The 20,161-nt window shown below is 41.0% G+C and overlaps 1 long non-coding RNA gene across 2 annotated transcripts in view; it reads left to right on the top strand.

The window, feature by feature from the left end:
• Nucleotides 1-20,161, top strand: part of LOC103671148 — a 239,846-nt gene that overhangs the window by 152,602 nt on the left and 67,083 nt on the right. For both annotated transcript variants that reach the window (XR_570730.2, XR_570731.2), the window contains exons 4-5: nucleotides 3,977-4,112; nucleotides 5,452-5,588. This is a non-coding gene — a long non-coding RNA (uncharacterized LOC103671148). The remainder of the gene's footprint in view (nucleotides 1-3,976; nucleotides 4,113-5,451; nucleotides 5,589-20,161) is intronic.

The raw sequence follows: 20,161 nt of genomic DNA on the forward strand, positions 1-20,161 counted from the left end.
ATAGTTCTTAAATTAATGTTCCTTGAGAGGAGAAACTATTCATAAAGTATATATATCATAGTGTCTAATTATTGTGTCATACCAATAGTGGATATTCATAAGAATTATTGATCTATTTTTAAATTTTTCAAATTTATAACTGGGAGCACTCTTCTGGTTTTTGAGTGTATAGGATCCAATCACTTCCATTTCAGAGATTAAGAAACACAGATGAATGGGGTTAAGATATGGACAATGCCCCAGAAACTGAAATGGAAAATTTCATTCTAATCCTATTTATAGCTCGACTTCTGTGTACAAACTACATGAGGAAAAGCTTACATGTAACTTGAGTTAGCTCTACATTAAACACGTGCTTACCCACAACAGATATTAAAGAGATTTGTCAGTGTATTGCTGGTGAGATAATATACAAAAAATAATTTTGTAAATCAAAAAATGCTTGTAAGTATAAAAGGTAAATTTTAAAAATTGTTGGTGCTGCTGCTTCCTCAACTCAGGGGAGCCTACAACATGCCAGGCACTTTGCTAAGTGCTTCTTAGAATGTTGCTCATTTAATCCTCCTGAAAACTCCAAAAAACAAGGTCGGCACTGATGATGCAAAAGGAGTCCTATTTTGTTTGCTGAAGTGGGTCTGGGGTCTACAAGTCCTTTGCAGCCAAAGACAGGGAGCGTTCCAAGTGAAACTCTCCTTACTGACATAGTGAACTACTGACGTAGTGAACTCCCAGAGTTTATTGAAGTGGGGATACACCCCATCACCTTGCCTCACATAGAAACAAATCTGTGCAAGCATGCTTGAACTTTTTAGAAAGATACAATACCTTTTGAGATAATGGAAGATACTCTGGGATTTGAAAGTTAGTGTAGAGTATTTCTTGACTAACAGAAAGGCAGGAGTTCTTCTGGGGGCCATCATCTAACAGACTAGTTGTAGCCTAGAGACAGTGATGTAGTCCTCTCCGATCTATGCAATTACTCAGAGGCCAAAAGGAAAGACAAGCTCAGTTTAATAAAACCCAACAGCAGGCGTCTGGAGAATCAATAAATGTTGGTTGATGCCCACAGGGCAACTTGGAAGCAAAGTTACTCCAACTGGAAGACCTTTTGCAGATAGTTATTTTTGAACAACAGTCTAAGATGTGTAAAAACAGAAATAGAAATGAGTGATGGCAGGAACCCTGACTTGCTGCTTTGAAATCATTAGTATGCTGTGGTTGATTTGCAGCTTTTTATAGTGTGGTCAAGAGGTCCCCATGATTCAATACCTCCTTTCATACTCCTGCCTCTCCTAGGGGGAAAAAAAAACACTAAAATATTCTATAGAATCAGTACTCTAAGTAGCAGCCTCTATAGCAACAAAGTAGGTAGGAGGTAGCTGCTATAGTTTCTGTCTTTTACTTTTTTCCTCCAAATATCCAGACTTCTAAGTGGTGAGAAAATACAAACACCAAAAACCTCATTAGAATTTTGGATTAAAGACAGCTATCTGTCTTGTCTCATTTTTGATACACCAGCTGATAATTGGGCTATAGCTGAGTCTAAAAATAACGTACAGTACATTAAAATAATATTCCTTGGCTACATTTCCAAAGCGGTATTCTGGGACTTCTGTGCATTAATCCTGTAACAATAACAGGATTTGCGCTTTTAACTCCCCTGGTGTAGCTTTGAAAATCTACCCTAAAGCAGCTAATGTTGCCGTTTAAATCATCCTCTCACTGTCCTTAGGGAAATGGGGAGATTAAAAAAATGACAACCCAACTGCTCAAGTGACCTATACCTGGGAGAATAAGAGAAACAATCTATTTTCTCTCAGGAACTGGGCTGATCAATATAAATATTTCAAAAGGACCATCATGCAATAAAGGCCTTAGAATTTGTATCCTAGTTCAGAGTACCCTAGATATTTCCATTGTGGATGTATTAGGTTTCCCACAGGCGAGGGAGATGGTGTGGCCACTGCATAACTGGAACTGAACTGGGTTTCACATGTGTGAGTGTGTGTGTGTGCGTGTGTAAGGAAGAAAGGGAAAGAAGCTGTCATTGTTGCGTATGTTTCTAGTAAACATTCTTTTTTCCCTGCAGAAACTTGGGAGTATCCCAGAAATTAGGTGCTGTTCATCATGTCAGCTAAAAAATGCATATCCTAAAATTTGCACATAGTTCTAAATTAAAGCTCTAAGTAGCTCTAAATTGAAGTGTCAGGAGTTTTTCAATGATGCCATTAATTGCATTTTATTAATTGAGAAAAAGAGCTTTTGTGTAGCTGTGGTTGTGATGGGCTAGATTTAATCAGTGTAGGTACCACTAACAGGCTGGCACTGTTTTCCGCCTGCAATGCCTTTGAAATTCTAAAATGGAAAAGGAGGCCAACACACTGAGCAATTATTTCAGAACAGATTGCCCGTTAACATTTCATAATATCACTGAAATACATCCTTTCTGGGACAGAGACTTGCTTTGGCTACAAATATCCAAGAGGTGGCAGCACCCCATGCTCTGTTGGCTGGCAGCATCCCTCCAGACAGCTCACCGCAGAGGTCTCATCATTGCGTCACCTGAAAGCCAGTTTGCTAGGGAGGGGGGATGGAGAGGAGATATGGCATTTTGCATCTCAGTTCTTCCGGAGAGTTCAGGAAACAGCTGCATGGATTGTTTTAAATGGATTTGAAAAGCCCCCCCCTTTCTTTTCCTGAAATCTTCTGCCCTATGTGATATCTTCCTGTGGGGACCACATGCATACCCTTATGTGTTCTCTGGTTTACTCCCTGAAGGAGAAAGAGTTTCAATTGCCAGAGATCCCCCTGAGACCTCATTTTCAATTGCCTGTACTTGTCTTTTATAAGCACAGGGAGGTGAGATTGACATGCCATCATCAACCTTTTTTTTTTTTTTTTGAGCATATATGTGTGCAAAACACTTAACACAGCATGGAGAATGTAACACCATCCCCACCTAGGACAGTTCTCTTCTTCACCAACTGCTCTTCTAGCACCTCCCCCATCTCATGCTAAAAATATTCCGCAGCACAAATAGCTGTTGAGACAGCATCAAAACCTATACCAATAAGTAACAATATAACCTGACATGCTATGCATCAAATGCCTAGGATGAAAAACATCTGGTGACATGGGTGAAGGAGCATCAGGACTGGTCTAGACTGGCCAGTATCTAGGTGTCTGTAGAACCTGGCCCTCTGTATGTGTTTTAGGCAATTTGACAAGAGCTGGGACACGCCAAGCCAACTTTGCTGATGGGGTTTATTGGCAGGAAACAGGAGACAGGAGTCTCATGGGAAACTAGTCTTCAGGAGGCCATGAGGAAGCTAGAACTGGGAGGTCCAGCACAGCTCAGCCTTGGGAGTTCCTGCCCCCTCCCTATCCATCATAGTTGACTTGGCCTCTGTGTCCACCTCAACTGTTGCCACCAATTTGGCCTACCTTTCAGCTTTGTGTACCTCTTCTTTAGCTCATTTCTTCAGCTTAGGCTTGACTTTGGCACTCTCATACCCTCTGTCCCATAGCTTTCCAACATGGCATGTGCTCTCTGTATACATTTTTTCAGCTTCTGTTCCCACTAACAACTCAATGACTATCTTCCCTGTATTACCCATTCAATTTCCAGAAAGAGAAGAGAGTATGGGAGAGACACATTGGCTCAATTAATCACATAATTACCTAGTCTCTTTCTAGACAGACCTTTGGAGGCCAGACCACCTCCCAGTTTATGATTGGCAGTTCTTGAGTAACCTTTATTAAAGTCCTGCCCACAGTGCTCCCCAGCCTGGACAGTGGGCATTGCTCTTCCCTTCAGAAGGTCTGTGGATGTAGATGGCACTGACTTTGCCATTTTGCCCTTTCTTTATACAAAGGAAAAAGCAACAGTGTTCTCTCAGACTTACTGATGCTGCTACCTGGTGGGTTGCTCAAATTCTAGTAAGAAATGAACTCTTCACCTCTTACTTCTTTACAGGCATTCAGTCATACAGCTTGAAGAACCCACTTAGGGGTGGTAATTTACCCTCAACCTTCAATGATTCCAGAGACTTGGAGAAAGAGGAACAGACCTTCATCTTAACCCTGATGTCATGTAATTTTGTACAGCACAGGTTTGTTGGGGCCAGGCTCGGGAGGGAAGTGGATGAGATAGTAGTCTCCTTAGTATCAACTTTTCTTTAATAAGATCTCAAACTTAGGGGCGCCTGGGTGGCACAGCGGTTAAGCGTCTGCCTTTGGCTCAGGGCGTGATCCTGGCGTTGTGGGATCAAGCCCCACATCAGGCTCCTCCGCTGTGAGCCTGCTTCTTCCTCTCCCACTCCCCCTGCTTGTGTTCCCTCTCTCGCTGGCTGTCTCTATCTCTGTCGAATAAATAAATAAAATCTTTAAAAAAAAAAAGATCTCAAACTTATATTTTAATTCAAAGACAGATTCTCAAGTGCTGCCTCTAGGTGCCATGACATATGTAGCAGTGAGCTCCTTACCTGTTGCCCAGTGAGTTGGCAGCATTCCTACTTGTTATAGCCGAGCCATCTGGAGCAGGGGTGGGGGCCGGGTGGGGCACATGAATATGATAGCCAGATAGCTGCTGCATTTCTTGGCCTTGGCCTTCCTCTGGTCTTTTACTGTTACACTGAGGGCATGCAGCAAAACAAGGCAGTCCCTACAACGCAGCTTTTTTGCTTTTGAATATTTCTAGTTGAGCCACCAAGAACTTGAGGAACTCTTTCTTCTTCCACTATTTGCTTTGAAAGCCTGAACATCCTCTCCATCTCTTCTGCTTGTGGCCAGTGTCAACCACAAGGCTCTGACAGGAATATATTGACTGTGAATGTGAGGATGAAGCAGTATACAAACTATGGTAAAGTTTTTGATGGTCATTGAGTCCCTTTAGGTCATTGATAGGGATTTCTATATATGGTGAATTTGGTCACTAATTTCACTACTTTGTGGGAACACATTTATCCTGTGAGGCTTTTATTTAAAACTTTCATTATTTGATGTTAACTGATGTTAAGTTTGAGCTCACTCATTAGATTGTAAGTTCCTTGAAAGAAGGAAGGGGCTTCTGTACTCTTAAGCATCTCCTACGATGTTGAACACAGGGTTTACAAGGAGTAGGCCTTCAGTAGATACTTGTTAAGTTGATTTGACTCATTCTCAATTCCATATTCAGCTCAGGAGATTTTGTATTTGGTCCTTAGGAATCTAGATCTTTTCCAGTCATCCGTTTAGAAACCTGAGGGTACAGATCCATTCAGCTTTTCAACTTCTACCTCCTTTTGCTCAATTCAGGAAGAATAGCAGCCTAGATACCGAGTTTTCCAGCGCTCAGAGTCCCAGGTTTCCAGTAGAATTCAAAATGTCCAGGACTCTTTAGCCTTTGGCTTCTTTTCACTTTTTCTCCTGGTTAACCTCCTTATCCACCAAACTATTCTTCTCTCCTATTAGGATAGGTAAAGTTATGCTGGGATAACAACAGCTTCCAAAACTCGGTGGAGATTCTGCTTGACGGAGTGGCTCTGAGACCCAGCGGCAGGTGGCCTGTCCTCACAGTGTGTGCTGCCACAATAGCGGCTGCAGAGGAGGTGAGCATGGATAATTGTGCACTGACTCTTAACTAACTCCTCCACTCAGAAGTGACACACGTTACATCCGATCATATTTCATTGGCCAAAGTAAGTTACATGGCTATGCTTAACCTCAAGGGAATGGAGAAATGCCATCCTTCCATGTGCCACTAAGGGGGAAGAACCAGAAATACCAGTGACCGCCATAATGCTGACCACACCTCCTCAGAGAGCTTGGAAGTTTCTGTCTTCCAGTTCATTCTTTAGTGAGGCATGGACCCCTTGAGAATAAATAGACACACTTTATCCTTTGGGTTTCACAGGAATTAAAAACAAAATAAGCCTGTAATAAAAATGACTTAAGTCAATAAGAAATTTTTCCCTATATTATATAAATATCCATGGGGGGGGGTGTTTGTTTTTTTGTTTTTGTCAAATCAGTGCTCAGAAGTAATAGTTTGCAACTCTTTCTAATGCTATCTGTAAATAGATGGTTGATGTAAGCAATGTGCTTTGTTTATGTTCACCAGGCCTGTTCGTGCTTCTGATGCTTCCTTTACCTCACAAACACTCAAGGACTCCTCCACAGAGCAGAGTCACTTCAAACTCATGAGCTATGGGCGTCTGCTCTTTTTTCCTGTCCTATGCCTGATTAGACTCTGTCAGTCACAAAGCAAGACCCCAGATTCTTCAAAAGCAGTCAGGGAGTTGACCTCATTCACTTAGTCATCCTATGTTCCTTACTCATTCAATAACTCCCCTCCCTCCAAAGAATTAGTTCTAACTATAAGAACAAGAAGTTTACTCACAAATGTAATGAGTTTGGTAGTCAGCTCTCTTTTAACCCAAGTCAGAGGACTGTTACTAATATGCCAGATAAAAGCCAACCATGATGCGATAGAAAGAGCCTTGGCATTAGTGTCTGAAGATTGTTAGTCCTAGCTCTACCACATTCTAGCTGAGTTACCATGGAAAAATCACTTGACTTCTCCGAATCTTCATTGGTAAAATTAGGATAATTACACTTACCTTTTAGGGTGGAGTTGCTTGTCTATAAAATGTAAATTACAATATTTCCCTCTCAGGGTTGTGGGGATTTAAATTATTTTGACAAAGATAATTTCTGAGCAAAATATATGTGTATAAGTATGTATATCCCAAGCTGGGAACTTCTTCCCTCCTTTTTTGCTTGCTAATTAGGAGTCATAAATAAAATGCTGACGAGCTGCAGTCTGCCGTCTGTGCTGTAGCTGGAGGGCTGTTTTGACTTTGCCTGACAAATGGCTAACCAGCCGCTCCCACCATGCCCAACTCAAGTGTTCAGCACTGAGAAATCCAGCTACTGCCAACAGCATCTTATAAACTTGTCACTGTTTACTTACTTGGTGACAGTGTTTTTGTTCACTGATCATCCCTGAGATTTCACCCGTCAGGGTGTGTCTGTTTCCCTCAAAATGCCAAAATGCCATTTAAGTACAATCCTTTCCCAAAACCACATGAAAATAGTGAAGATCTCTAAATGAGACTTGATGCCTTTGTGGTACATCCTCATGAACTGCAGTGCAGCTGGGGTGGATGTGGTCTTTACAGAGCAGTAACTGGGCATGCATGAAACTTAATTCAATGGACGAAACTTAGAGCTGATTCAGTATGCAGCTAGCCAAGACTTCCAATAACCTATCAAGTGGTGTGCTGGAGATAACTCATACCAGCTTGGGAGAACTGATTTTCAGGAATTTTGCAAGGTGGTTGATGTCATGTTGGTAGATTGAAATTGGCCATGGTGGGAGTGTTTACACCATGGAAACTGGCAAACCCTACAAAATCATGCTTTTTTTCCAGAGAGCTGATTACTAAACATATAGCAGCTTACCACATACAGTGCACCTGTGTCAATCCCAAATGTGCACTTGTGTCAAACCCAAATGTGACTGAGGATGCAAGAAGGAACATCCCAAGTCAGAAGTATAAATAAAAGCATGGTGCTGGATTAAGGGAGAAAGGAACTAACTTTTAGTGAGACCCTTCTGTATGCCTGGTTCTATCCTAACTTAGACTGGGACTGATACATATCAGGAGGTGTGTTACAAATTAATGGGCTGGGTCAACAAAAATGTGTTCATATGAAGGATAGAGAGCTCCCTGAGCCTGACTCAAAGCTGGTTGTGTGAGAGGAAGAATAATGCTAGGTTTGCATTGCACCTGTCACTCAGGTTTTGATCCAGGCCCTGGCTGAGACAGGTGAAGGGTAGGTTGGAGGAAGACTGTAAGTAAAAACCAAAAAGGCTGCTTCAGCAAAACTCTGCCGTACAAGGCAGTGTGTTTGGATTTAGCATCATATTTGTTCCAGGACCTCAGCTGTAGCAGTTTGACGACAGCAGAGGCTTGGCTGACCCACTGGAGTTCAGCAAGGTGGGCTTGCTTATGAGCACCTTTTTTCCAAGAGTACTTTGCAGAGGGCTACAGTTCTGTGTGAGCAGATAGGGACAAAGGCCGGTAGGATTTATGTATGTGATCGCTTATGTACCTTATACTAGTAAGGTAAGGGGGAAACTGGTGGCATATTTATTTTTTCAATATATGCTCACAACAAACATATGAGAAAGCCATTACTATATCCATCTTAAGTATGAAAAAACTCAGGATCAAAGAGCTTGAGCAACTTGCCGGAAAGTAAATGGCAGAACTGGAATTCAACATAGGATTATCTAACTCCAAACCCCACCCACCCTGGGGCCTCTCTAACCTCCCTTTACTCTGTGTCTCTGCATATTTATCTGGGAAAGAAGTGTCTCTCTTTTCTTCAAAGCCATCCCTTCCACTTGTGCCCATGAATTCCGTACCCTCCCAATTCCTGCTCCAGAGTCTTTGTAAAGCACCCCCTTGCTCTGTTGTGCATCTTTAATCAATCCTTCTCTACAAACTTCTTTCCCTTAGCCAGTTCATTAATCTTTGCCATCTATCACCTGAAATAAGTGGCCACGTGGCACCTTTCTCAGTCTTCTCTCCCTTAGCCTTTGCTTTATTGAATACAGTTCTGATTCTCCTTTATTCTTGAAACTCTCCAATCCCAGCTTCTGTGACTCATTTGTTTTTTTTTCCCCCTCTCTGGTTACTCCTCTGGCCACTCTGGCTCTTCTCTTTCCCAGTCCTTGAAATAGAAGCATTACTCTGAGAGTCTGATGTTCGTTCTCTTCTTGTTCTTCAGTCTTTCCCCTTTGAGGTTCCCTGTGGCCTCAGGTCTCTATGCAGACAATCCCGAATCAATATATCTATATATCTGGTTGGAAAATGGATAGAAATAACTTGACTGACTCTCTAGGGCCCAAAGCAGTCTCTGGTATATAGTAGGAACTCAGTAAACAAAACGGGTTTCAGGGGTGCCTGGGTAGCTCAGTCGGTTAAACGGCTGACCTCAGCTCAGGTCATGATCTCAGCATCCTAGGATCGAGCCCTGTTGGGCTGCCCACTCAGAGCTGCTTGTCCCTCTGCTCCTCCCTCCGCTCATGCTGTCTTTCTCTCAAATAAATAAATAAAATCTTTTTTAAAACAGGGATTTCAGATGAAGAGGACATTGTGAACAGAGCTTGAGCGTATGCATGTGTATTAATTTATTTGAAGGTTCCCCCTTTTATGGCCTGAACTCCTTAAAGTCAAGAATTGTGCATTTTTCCGCATTTTGATTCCCTGATCCAGCATAATACATACTAGCTGTTCAATGAATGTTGAATGAATGAGTCCAAACTTGCTGATAACTTGGTGCAAAATTGTGGCAGTCCTTATATGGGAATTTAGACTTTATTCTGTGTGCCATGGGCTTGGAGCCATCAAAAGCTTTTTCCTCATTTGAGTAACTCAGTTGGAAGTGAGCTCCAGAATGACTCATCTGGCTGCAGTCCGTATTTAAAAGCTTGCGCCATTTTCCTCCCTTGCCCTTGCTGTTCCATCTCTAATCAGTGGTCCAATCTTGTTGATTTTACTTCAAAATATGGCTTTATGACTTGTATCTGTGTTTTTGTTTCTATTCTCATGGCCACCTCCCAAGGTCAGCCCTAATTACCTCTTGTCTGGACTTCAGGGCTGGTCACTCCCACTCCAATCACTGTTTATCCCTTTCTTGTATGCCACAGGCTTTGAATATTTTACTAATGGCTCGCTCTGGGTTTGGAAACAAAAAAAAAGAAAAGAAAAGAACAAAGCTGAATTGGTTCTGGGAAAGTGAGGATAAAGAGGGCTAATGTAACTTTGCATTATTTGCCTTTAATCCTGTGGGCTCTTTAAATTTGCTGGCTGCTTTGGGTTTTACCCTTGAGTTATTGAGTGGGTTTATCCTCTCATTGCTCTGTGTAACAAAGCCTAGGATCCCATCCCCACAATAAAACCAAGTTCTGGAAGAGAGTGGACCGTTGGAAATGTGAGTTGACTGTGATGTTGAAGAGAGGCAAAGGTCAGGGAAGAGCATCCTTTAGGCAAGGGAGATCAAGAGAATGGAAAAAAATCAACAAGGAGATAGGGAGGTCTTTGAGATAATATTTCTAGATGGAGGGAAGAAGAAAAGAGGAAAAGAAGGCAAGAGCTGAACTCCTGCCATTTTTTTCATAGCTAACTGTGGGTAAATAGGCCCTTTCTGAAAATCTTTTCTTAGGACTTTTGTGGGTCTGGAATTTATCCTGATAAAATAGTAAGCTAATGAACTTTTGGAGGACCTCTTTGGGGACTCTTACACTTAAAGCATTTAGATTAGTGTTACACAAAATGTCATTTGCCTTCTGCAAATGTACAGATATGACAGTATTTTGAAACTTTATAGTAATCAGACATTGCTCAGTGATGTACTGGAGGTGGGTGGTTACTGGCTGGAGAGAGCTGGTGTGGGCATTTCTTTCCACCTTTGTGGCTCAGTGACTTCATGTTGGTAACTTGAAATCAGCCTTGCGGAAGGTATTTTTATCACAAAAATGCACAAATGCTACAAATCAGGACTCCTCCCACCCCTAAAAACTGGGTGTTGAACTTATCAGCACATTGCTACTTGGCTGCAACTTCCATGCACCTGATCAGGGGACATTTTTGAACAGGGTATTGTTAAATTTGTGTGATGAGTTTCTTACAGCTGCTGCCTACCTGACATGTATAGTAGGATCATGTATCTGTTAGCAAAGGAATGGGGGATAATTGGTCCTTCACTATAGGGAATTTGAAGTGCACTGCCTTAGATCACTTTCAGCTGATTTCAGAGGTCCAAGTATTCCAACAGAGTTCACGATAACAAAATGGAATAGCTGCCCTCTTTAGAAATCTGCTACTCCCGGTTCAAACTCTCTAAGACAGTTAGTATCAAGGGTAGCATAGGACAGGGGTGGCAGGTCCAGCCAGGGCAGGGAAATTATATGTGAAATAGCGGAAGGTGTGTGCATTAGTCTCCTAGGGCTGCCGTAACAAAATAACAACAGAAGTTTATTCTCTCGCGGTTCTGGAGGCTGGAAGTCCAAGATCAAGGTGTTGGAAGGTTTGCTTTCTCGTGAAGCCTCTTTCCTTAGCTTGTAGGTGGCTGCCTTCTTACTGTGTCTTCACGTGCTCTTTACACTTGAGCATCTCTTCTTATAAGGACACCAGTCCTAAAACAAACAAACAAACAAACAAACAAACAAACTAGTCCTATAGGATTAGGGGCCTGCCTTAAGACCTTATTTAATTCAGCTCACGTCTTTAAAGGTCCTATTTCCAAATACAGTCACACTGGGGATTACTTTCAGCACATGAATTTTAAGAGGACACAATTCAGCCTGTAATAATGTATCATTGTGCTTTAACTATCTGGGTTCACACTGTATTCTAATCAAGCACCTTGTGGTGAATGACAAAAGACTGTGGAGCCAAGGAAACCTCTTTCCTACTCCAGGGATTCCTTCTCACTTCTTCTGGATGCCCCTTCCACTTTTCAGCAATCTCCAACCTCACCAAGTCTTACCCCATCCGTCAGTTCCCACCTCAAGCCCCATTTCTCTGATCTAGTCTTACCTGACTCCTACTGGTTGGAGAGAATTCTCCCTCACCTGGCTCACCTTAGCACTTTTGCTCTGTATTGTTAATTTGGTAATGAATCTCATCCAGCTTTGCACTGCTTTTTTTGGTATTATCTAAATATACACATAGCATGTATTTAGGGCTTATCTGCCCAACTAGATGGTAGGTACACCAAGAAATGGACCACATCTTATTCTTCTCAACAACTTCCCCCACTTAGTGATTAATTAGCTGTGTGCCTTTTATAGAGTAAAAAGTCAATAAATATCACAGAGTTGATGTACTTTTTCCTGAGATGGTTAAGGTCATTACATGCTCATAAGTGTGTATGGAGTCAGTAAGTAATACAGAGTATTACTTAGTAAGTCATATATTCAGTAAGTACTGAGGCTTTTTTCTTTCTTTATCCTGGATATCAAGCTGGAATTGGTGCTCCTAGAATGTCATTTGTAAGTACCATCATTCCCGTGAATTAAAATGACTTCTAACACTAGCTCTGGTATAAAAGAGACCCAAATTCGAGTTCTGACTTTCCCATTTACTGCCTGTCTGGCCCTGGATAAGTTAGCCTTTCTAAGGCTCAGTTTCTTCATCTGTAAAAATAACGTTTTATCTCACAAAGTGGTGACAAAGGAGTAAAATAGAAATAGTAGGGGCGCCTGGGTGGCACAATCGTTAAGCGTCTGCCTTCGGCTCAGGGCGTGATCCCGGAGTCCTGGGATCGAGCCCCACATCGGGCTCCTCTGCTGGGAGCCTGCTTCTTCCTCTCCCACTCCCCCTGCTTGTGTTCCCCCTCTCGCTGGCTCTCTCTCTCTGTCAAATAAATAAATAAAATCTTTAAAAAAATAAAAATAGTAGCACTAAATAAATAGTGGGTGTTTATCATTTATATTGCTATGGTATACAGAGATAAGAAAAAGTACAAACTTTAACCATAAATATCAGTCTCTATTCTGAGCCAAGAGTACCTTGGATAAAGAGAAATATTTGCACACTATCAGAGAATCAGCTCTTTGAAGGGCCTATTTAGTGCCCTGTGCCAAGTGCCCCTGAAATTAAGAATATTGTGAAGAATCCAAAAGGAACACTTTCCTATTTGTGATGAGTTGACTTCTAAAAACTTTTGACCTCATAGTGTCATCAAGTCTCTCCCCAAGTTCTGCTTCTCTTTATAAAGCATAAAATATTTTTACCTACAAAACACCATATTTTGAATTTTATTATTCTGGAGCCAGTCAGGTCGCAAGGAAGTACTATGTCATTAAACAGAAATAAGTCAGTATGACATTTGTCCTGAAATTAATGATAAAATGAAATGAAATCATATTCAGTATTTCTCAGAGATGTTAAAGAAAAAACCTTAGTGAAGGAAGAAGAAAGTGATAGAGGAAAACAAATCCTACATCATCTTCTAACGGGGACTTCTGTGTACTCAGGAGTGAGCTCAGGTGGGAGGGATCCTGTAGGGAGAGCAAGAGAGTGGTGAGTGGGGAGACAGTGCAGTCCTGTCTTTCTTTAGGGCAGCCTGTGCAAAGGAGAAGCTTCCTGAAAGCTGCAAAATGGCTTGTCAGCTTTTCTATATGTTCTAACAAATTAAACATACATCCCAAAAGGTATACTGCAATATTAAAGTCCATTTATATAAGCTGTAAAGTTTCCCTTGTGTGTCCTCGCAGGCACAAATGTGGCTGGAAAATATCTGTGGGTTGATTCCTTTGTGAATTATATGGAGCTGACACGGCTGAAACCCACAATGACCCAGGTGAGGACAGAAGCTTGTGCTGGACAAGGGGCTGTGGCTCATATATATAAGAAAGTAATATTAATCCCCACAGAGCAGAGTGGTGAAAAATTACTAAGGCCGCTTCCTGAAGAAACTTCTAACACAATGCATAATGAAAATGTCGGGTGCGGTGAGATATTAGGTGCTGCTCTGCTGTTCTGAAATGCCAGGTATTTCTCTACCTGTTATTCAAGTAGGCGAGTCGTGGGGAAGGCATTTGCAGCCAGAGGTGAGCATCAGCAGTTATCTGTGCTGAGAAGATCATAACATGAGTGACAACAAGGAAGCTACTAGGAAGTGCCTGAGGAAATGGTGGGGACTTCTGTAGTAGAGGTGACATGAAGAGGTGAGCCATGGTGAAGGTGTGCGGAAAGAGGACACTGCCTAGTGTACAATGCTAGGTAATGTCATGGCCCAAATCATCTAGGCCTGTGGATTTGAAAATTGTCCTCAGGGAAGCTCTTTATGATTAAGAATTAAGATGAGATCACTGAAGCAAGCAATATGGCTTTGGTTATTCCTCTAGTCATTCTAGAAATCCAAGTTCAGTGTTAGGCATTTATTTGTGTTTATTATTTATTTTAGATTTTCATAGCAGTTTGAGTCTCTCTGACTTGTGTGATACTTATCTCAGGACTTTGCAGAGTCTCTGTAGCTGCGCCATGGTCATGTCCAGTCATTGTCAAATGGCTTTGAGGAAGTTAATCTTTCTTAGTTTCTGTTTCCATGGATTCTACCTTTGTAGTGTCCTTCGGTTTCTATCTCATTTTCTCTTTGCCATTCCCCTTACCTGAACTCTATCCAGTCCAGTCCCTGTATCTCTTACGTGGACCTCTCTGGTCTCCCTCCACCCATCTCTTCCCTTTTGACCTTCCTACTGAGAGCACAGCAGTAGTAACAGCTAACACTGTTTAATAGGTACTTTTTTCTGCACCTAGCCCTGGGGTGGGTGTGTTACATATATTTTTTCTAATTTTGCAGTAACTGTGGAAATGGTATTATCACTTCCACTGTATAGCTTGAGAGGCTCCAGAAGGGTGATAATGTGCTTATATTAGCTAATGAGAGCCAAAGTTAGAATTATAACCCAGGCTGATGGACCCCATAGTTCATGCTATTCCCTACTCATACTGTTTTCTCTCCTCAAAAACCTTCAGTGGCTCCCATTGCTTAATAGATTAAGTCCAGGCTCTTTTATTTTGACATTCAACGCCCTCTAAAATCTAGGCTTTCCTATAACCTTGGTCACACATCCTACTCTTTAGCCAAAAAAATAAGCAGCCAAATGAACGAAAACCCTATTTTTATTTACACCTATGCTTTCTTTCCTAAGTACATTATACATGCTTTTTCTCCTGCCTGGAGCAGAGACTCTGTCACCCCTTCTTCTATATAAGTAAATTTTGCCCAAAAAAACATTGAGCAGAGTTGGGCCAGAGATCCATTTATTTTCTGGTTCACGAAGGGTATATTGGATCTTTATTAAATAGTCTAAAATGTCCTTTCAATAATGTTTTTCTTTAATATCTTTTTAAAAGACATTTAAAGTGAATCAGAAAGCAATTAAATGATTAATTGCTGCAGTCTGATTCTGCTGCCCTCAGCCTCTGTGGATGCTATCTGACCGATTAACCTCTGTTTCTGAGCCCTGTCTGATTGAGGAAGGCAATGACGGAAAACGCTTGGCCTATCACATGACTGATCTTTGCTGTCATGAGCCATCGTTTTCTAACTGCAAGCTTTCATTTTCAAAGTCCTGGCATGATTTCAGGAGCTGTAAACCCTCATGTGAGTAAGTGAGCAGTAAGAACTGGCAGTTTTTCAATCTCAAGTCTCTTCAGCTTTAAACCCACATTTAGCTGTGATTTTTTTTTTCTTCTTTTAAGTTGGACTTTTTTTTTTCTTTTTTTTCTTTGGTAAATACTCTTTTGATAAATAAAATAGGGTGGAGGTAAAAATGACTGAGACAAATAGGGGTCAGTCCAATTAGGGATAACTCTAGAAAATAAGTCATAAGAGCCCCAACATTAATTATATAGTCAGAGCAGGAGGTCAGAGAGAAATAGGTAAATGTATGGGGTTCCCAGCCTCTTCAGTATAACCATTGACTCAGGGTAGGGAGCACTGAAAATGCACTCCCAAATTATGAATCCACTGGTGGAGATAGCCCACATGCCAGTTCGGACAGGTGTTATTCTTGAGGTCTTGGGGGAGGTCAAGGAGTATCTACTCTAAGGTCTAACTCCGAATGGAGCAGGTTTGTAGAATATTGGGGAAGGGTGGGGCGCCTGGGTGGCTCAGTCCTTAAGCATCTGCCTTTGGCTCAGGGCGTGATCCCGGTGTTCTGGGATTGAGCCCCATATCAGGCTCCTCCTCTGGGAGCCTGCTTCTTCCTCCCCCAACCCCTCCTGCTTGTGTTCCCTCTCTCGCTGGCTGTCTCTCTCTCTGTCAAATAAATAAAATCTTTAAAAAAAAATATTGGGGAAGGGTATATCATTCAAAAGATTTCTGGTTACAGTGCTTAAGTAAATGGGTTCAAGTTAATGCAGAATTGATTGTTTTTAGTGCATTCTTAGCTGGACAATGTGGTTAATATCATTTGCATTAATGTTTAAGAGATGAGTAGTCTGAAAACAAAAGTGTGAATATAATCTGAAAGACTTCCTCAAAGATTTGTTCCTACCTGATGGTTTTGTTTTGTTTTGTTTTGTTTTGTTTTTTGAGAGGGATCAAAATCTTTTTTTTCTTAAAAAATTCCTGGAAATAGAGAATTGAGAGAATCTTTTTTTTTTAATGTTTTTTTATTATATCATGTTAGTCACCATACAGTACATCCCTGGTTTCTTTTTTTTTTTAATGTTTTTTTATTATATTACGTTAGTCACCATACAGTACATCCCTGGTTTCCGATGTAAAGTTCGATGATTCATTAGGTGCGTATAACACCCAGTGCACCATGCAATACGTGCCCTCCTTACTACCCATCATCAGTTTATCCCATTCCCCCACCCCCTCCCCTCTAAGCCCTCAGTTTGTTTCTCATAGTCCATAGTTTCTCATGTTTCATTCCCCCTTCTGATTACCCCCCCTTTCTTTATCCCTTTCTTCCCCTACCGATCTTCCTCGTTCTTATGTTCCATAGATGAGAGAAATCATATGATAATTGTCTTTCTCTGCTTAACTTATTTCACTTAGCATTATCTCCTCCAGTGCCGTCCATGTTGCAGCAAATCTTGAGAACTCGTTTTTTCTGATAGCTGAGTAATATTCCATTGTATATATGGACCACAACTTCTTAATCCAGTCATCTGTTGAAGGGCATCTCGGTTCCTTCCACGATTTAGCTATTGTGGACAATGCTGCTATGAACATTGGGGTGCATATGGCCCTTCTCTTCACTACGTCTGTATCTTTGGGGTAAATACCCAGTAGTGCAATGGCTGGATCATAGGGTAGCTCAATTTTTAACTTTTTAAGGGATCTCCACACTGTTTTCCAGAATGGCTGTACCAACTTTCATTCCCACCAACAATGTAGGAGGGATCCCCTTTCTCCACATCCTCTCCAACAATTGTTGTTTCTTGCCTTGTCAAATTTTGCCATTCTAACTGGCGTAAGGTGGTATCTTAGTGTGGTTTTGATTTGAATTTCCCTGATGGCTAATGATTTTGAACATTTTTTCATGTGTCTGTTAGCCATTTGTATGTCTTCATTGGAAAAGTGTCTGTTCATATCTTCTGCCCATTTTTTGATTTGTTTATTTGTTTCTCGTGTATTGAGTTTGAGAAGTTCTTTGTAGATCTTGGATACCAGTCCTTTATCTGTAGTGTCATTTGCAAATATCTTCTCCCATTCCGTGGGCTGCCTCTTAGTTTTTCTGACTGTTTCCTTGGCTGTGCAGAAACTTTTAATCTTGATGAAGTCCCATAAATTCATTTTATCTTTTGTTTCTCTTGCCTTTGGGGATGTGTCATGAAAAAGGTTGCTTTGGCCGATGTCGTAGAGGTTGCTGCCTATGTTCTCCTCTAGAATTTTGATGGATTCCTGTCTCACATCGAGGTCTTTCATCCATTTGGAGTTTATTTTTGTGTATGGTGTGAGAGAGTGGTCAAGTTTCATTCTTTTGCATGTAGCTGTCCAATTTTCCCAGCACCATTTATTGAAGAGACTGTCTTTTTCCCACCGGATGTTTTTTCCTGCTTTATCAAAGATTAGTTGCCCAAAGAGCCGAGGGTCCATTTCTGGGTTCTCTATTCTGTTCCATTGGTCTATGTGTCTGTTTTTGTGCCAGTACCATGCTGTCTTTGTGATCACAGCTTTGTAGTACAGCTCGAAATCCGGCATTGTGATGCCCCCAGCTTTGTTTTTCCTTTTCAACAGTTCCTTGGAGATTCGGGGCCTTTTCTGTTTCCATACAAATTTAAGGACTGTTTGTTCCAGTTCTTTGAAAAATGTCCTTGGTATTTTGATCGGGATAGCATTGAAAGTGTAGATTGCTCTGGGTAGCATGGACATTTTAACTATGTTAATTCTTCTGATCCATGAGCATGGAATATCTTTCCATCTTTTTATGTCTTCCTCAATGTCTTTCAAGAGTGATTTATAGTTTCTAGAATATAGGTCCTTTACGTCTCTGGTTAAGTTAATTCCAAGGTAACGTATGGTTTTTGGTGCTATTGTAAATGGGATGGATTCCCTAATTTCTCTTTCTTCGGTCTCGTTATTCGTGTATAGAAATGCAACTGATTTCTGAGCATTGATTTTGTATCCCGCCACATTACTGAATTGCTCTATAACTTCTAATAGTTTGGGAGTGGCTTCTTTTGGGTTTTCCATATAGAGTATCATGTCATCTGCGAAGAGAGACATTTTGACTTCTTCTTTGCCGATTTGAATACCTTTGATCCCTTTTTGTTGTCTGATTGCTGTTACAAGGACTTCTAGTACTATGTAGAATAAAAGGCGAGAGTGGGCATCCTTGTCGTGTTCCTGATCTTAAAGGAAAAGCTTCCAGCTTTTCCCCATTGAGAATGACATTTGCTGTAGGCTTTTCATAGATGGTTTTTATGAGATTGAGGAATGTACCCTCTATTCCTACACTCTGAAGGGTTTTAATCAGGAAAGGATGCTGTATTTTGTCAAATGCTTTTTCGGCATCGATTGAGAGGATCATATGGTTCCTGAGTCTTTTCTTGTTGATATGATGTATCACGCTGATTGATTTGCGAATATTGAACCACGCTTGCATCCCAGGTATGAATCCCACTTGATCGTGATGGATAATCCTTTTAATGTACTGTTGGATTCTATTAGCAAGGATCTTGTTGAGGATTTTGGCGTCCATATTCATTAGGGAAATCGGCCTGTAATTCTCCTTTTTGATGGGGTATTTGCCTGGTTTGGTGATGAAGGTAATATTGGCCTCATAGAATGAGTTTGGTAGCTTTCCTTCTGTTTCTATTTTTTGAAATAGCTTTAGGAGAATAGGTATTATTTCTTCTTTGAATGTTTGGTAGAATTCCCCAGGAAAACCATCCGGGCCGAGTTTTGTTTTATTTGGAAGGTTGTTTATCACTGACTCAATTTCTTCATAATTAATTGGCCTGTTTAAGAAATCAATTTCTTCCTTTTTCAATCTTGGTAGTTTATAGGTTTCCAGGAAGGATTCCATCTCTTCCAGATTGCTTAGTTTATTGGCATATAGCTGTTGATAAAAATTTCTAATAATCCTTCCAATTTCAATGGTGTTCGTCGTGACCTCTCCTTTTTCATTCATAATTTTAATAATCTGGGTCCTTTCTCTTTTCTTTTGGATAAGTCTTGCCAGTGGTCTGTCAATTTTATTGATTCTCTCAAAGAACCAGCTTCTAGTCCTGTTGATCTGCTCTACTGTACTTCTGGTTTCTGCTTGATTGATTTCAGCTCTAATTTTGGTCAACTGCTTCCTCGTGCGTGGATTAGGCCTGTCCCTCTGTTGCTGTTCCAGCTTCTTGAGGTGAGAATATCAAAACTGCATTTTAGATTTTTCTATTCTTTTGAGTGAGGCTTGGATGGCTATGTATTTCCCCCTTAGGACTGCCTTTGCAGTATCCCATAGGTTTTGGACTGTTGTATTTTCATTCTCATTGGTCTCCATAAATTGTTTAATTTGATTTTTGATTTCCTGGTTTATCGAGTCATTCCTGAGCAGGATGGTTCTTAGTCTCCAAGTGTTTGAGTTTCTTCCAAATTTTTCCTTGTGGTTGAGTTCCAATTTCAAAGCGTTGTGGTCTGAGAATATGCAGGGAATAATTTCAGTCTTTTGGTATCGGTTGAGACCTGTTTTGTGTCCCAGAACATGGTCTATTCTTGGGAATGTTCCATGGGCATTAGAATAGAATGAGTATTCTTTGGTTCTGGGGTGTGGTGTTCTATATATATATCTATGACGTCCAACTCATTGAGTATGGCATTCAAAACCCTTGTTTATTTGTCGATTTTCTGCATGGGTGCTCTGTCTATTTCTGATAGTGGAGTGTTGAGGTCCCCTACTCTTAACGTATTTTTATCCATATGTCTCTTTATTCTGGTTAAGAGTTGGCTTGTGTATCTTGCTGCTCCCCTGTTGAGGGCATAGATATTTATAATTGTCATATCCACTTGTTGGATACATCCTTTAAGAATAATGTAGTGCCCTTCTGCATCTCTAACTATAGTCTTTAGTTTAAAATCCAATCTGTCTGATATGAGAATTGCTACCCCAGCTTTCTTTTGAGGTCCATTGGCATGAAAAATGGTTTTC

Source organism: Ursus maritimus, unplaced genomic scaffold (genome assembly GCF_017311325.1).
Source record: "Ursus maritimus isolate PB19 unplaced genomic scaffold, ASM1731132v1 scaffold_11, whole genome shotgun sequence".
In the NCBI taxonomy this organism is placed as follows: Eukaryota; Metazoa; Chordata; class Mammalia; order Carnivora; family Ursidae; genus Ursus; species Ursus maritimus.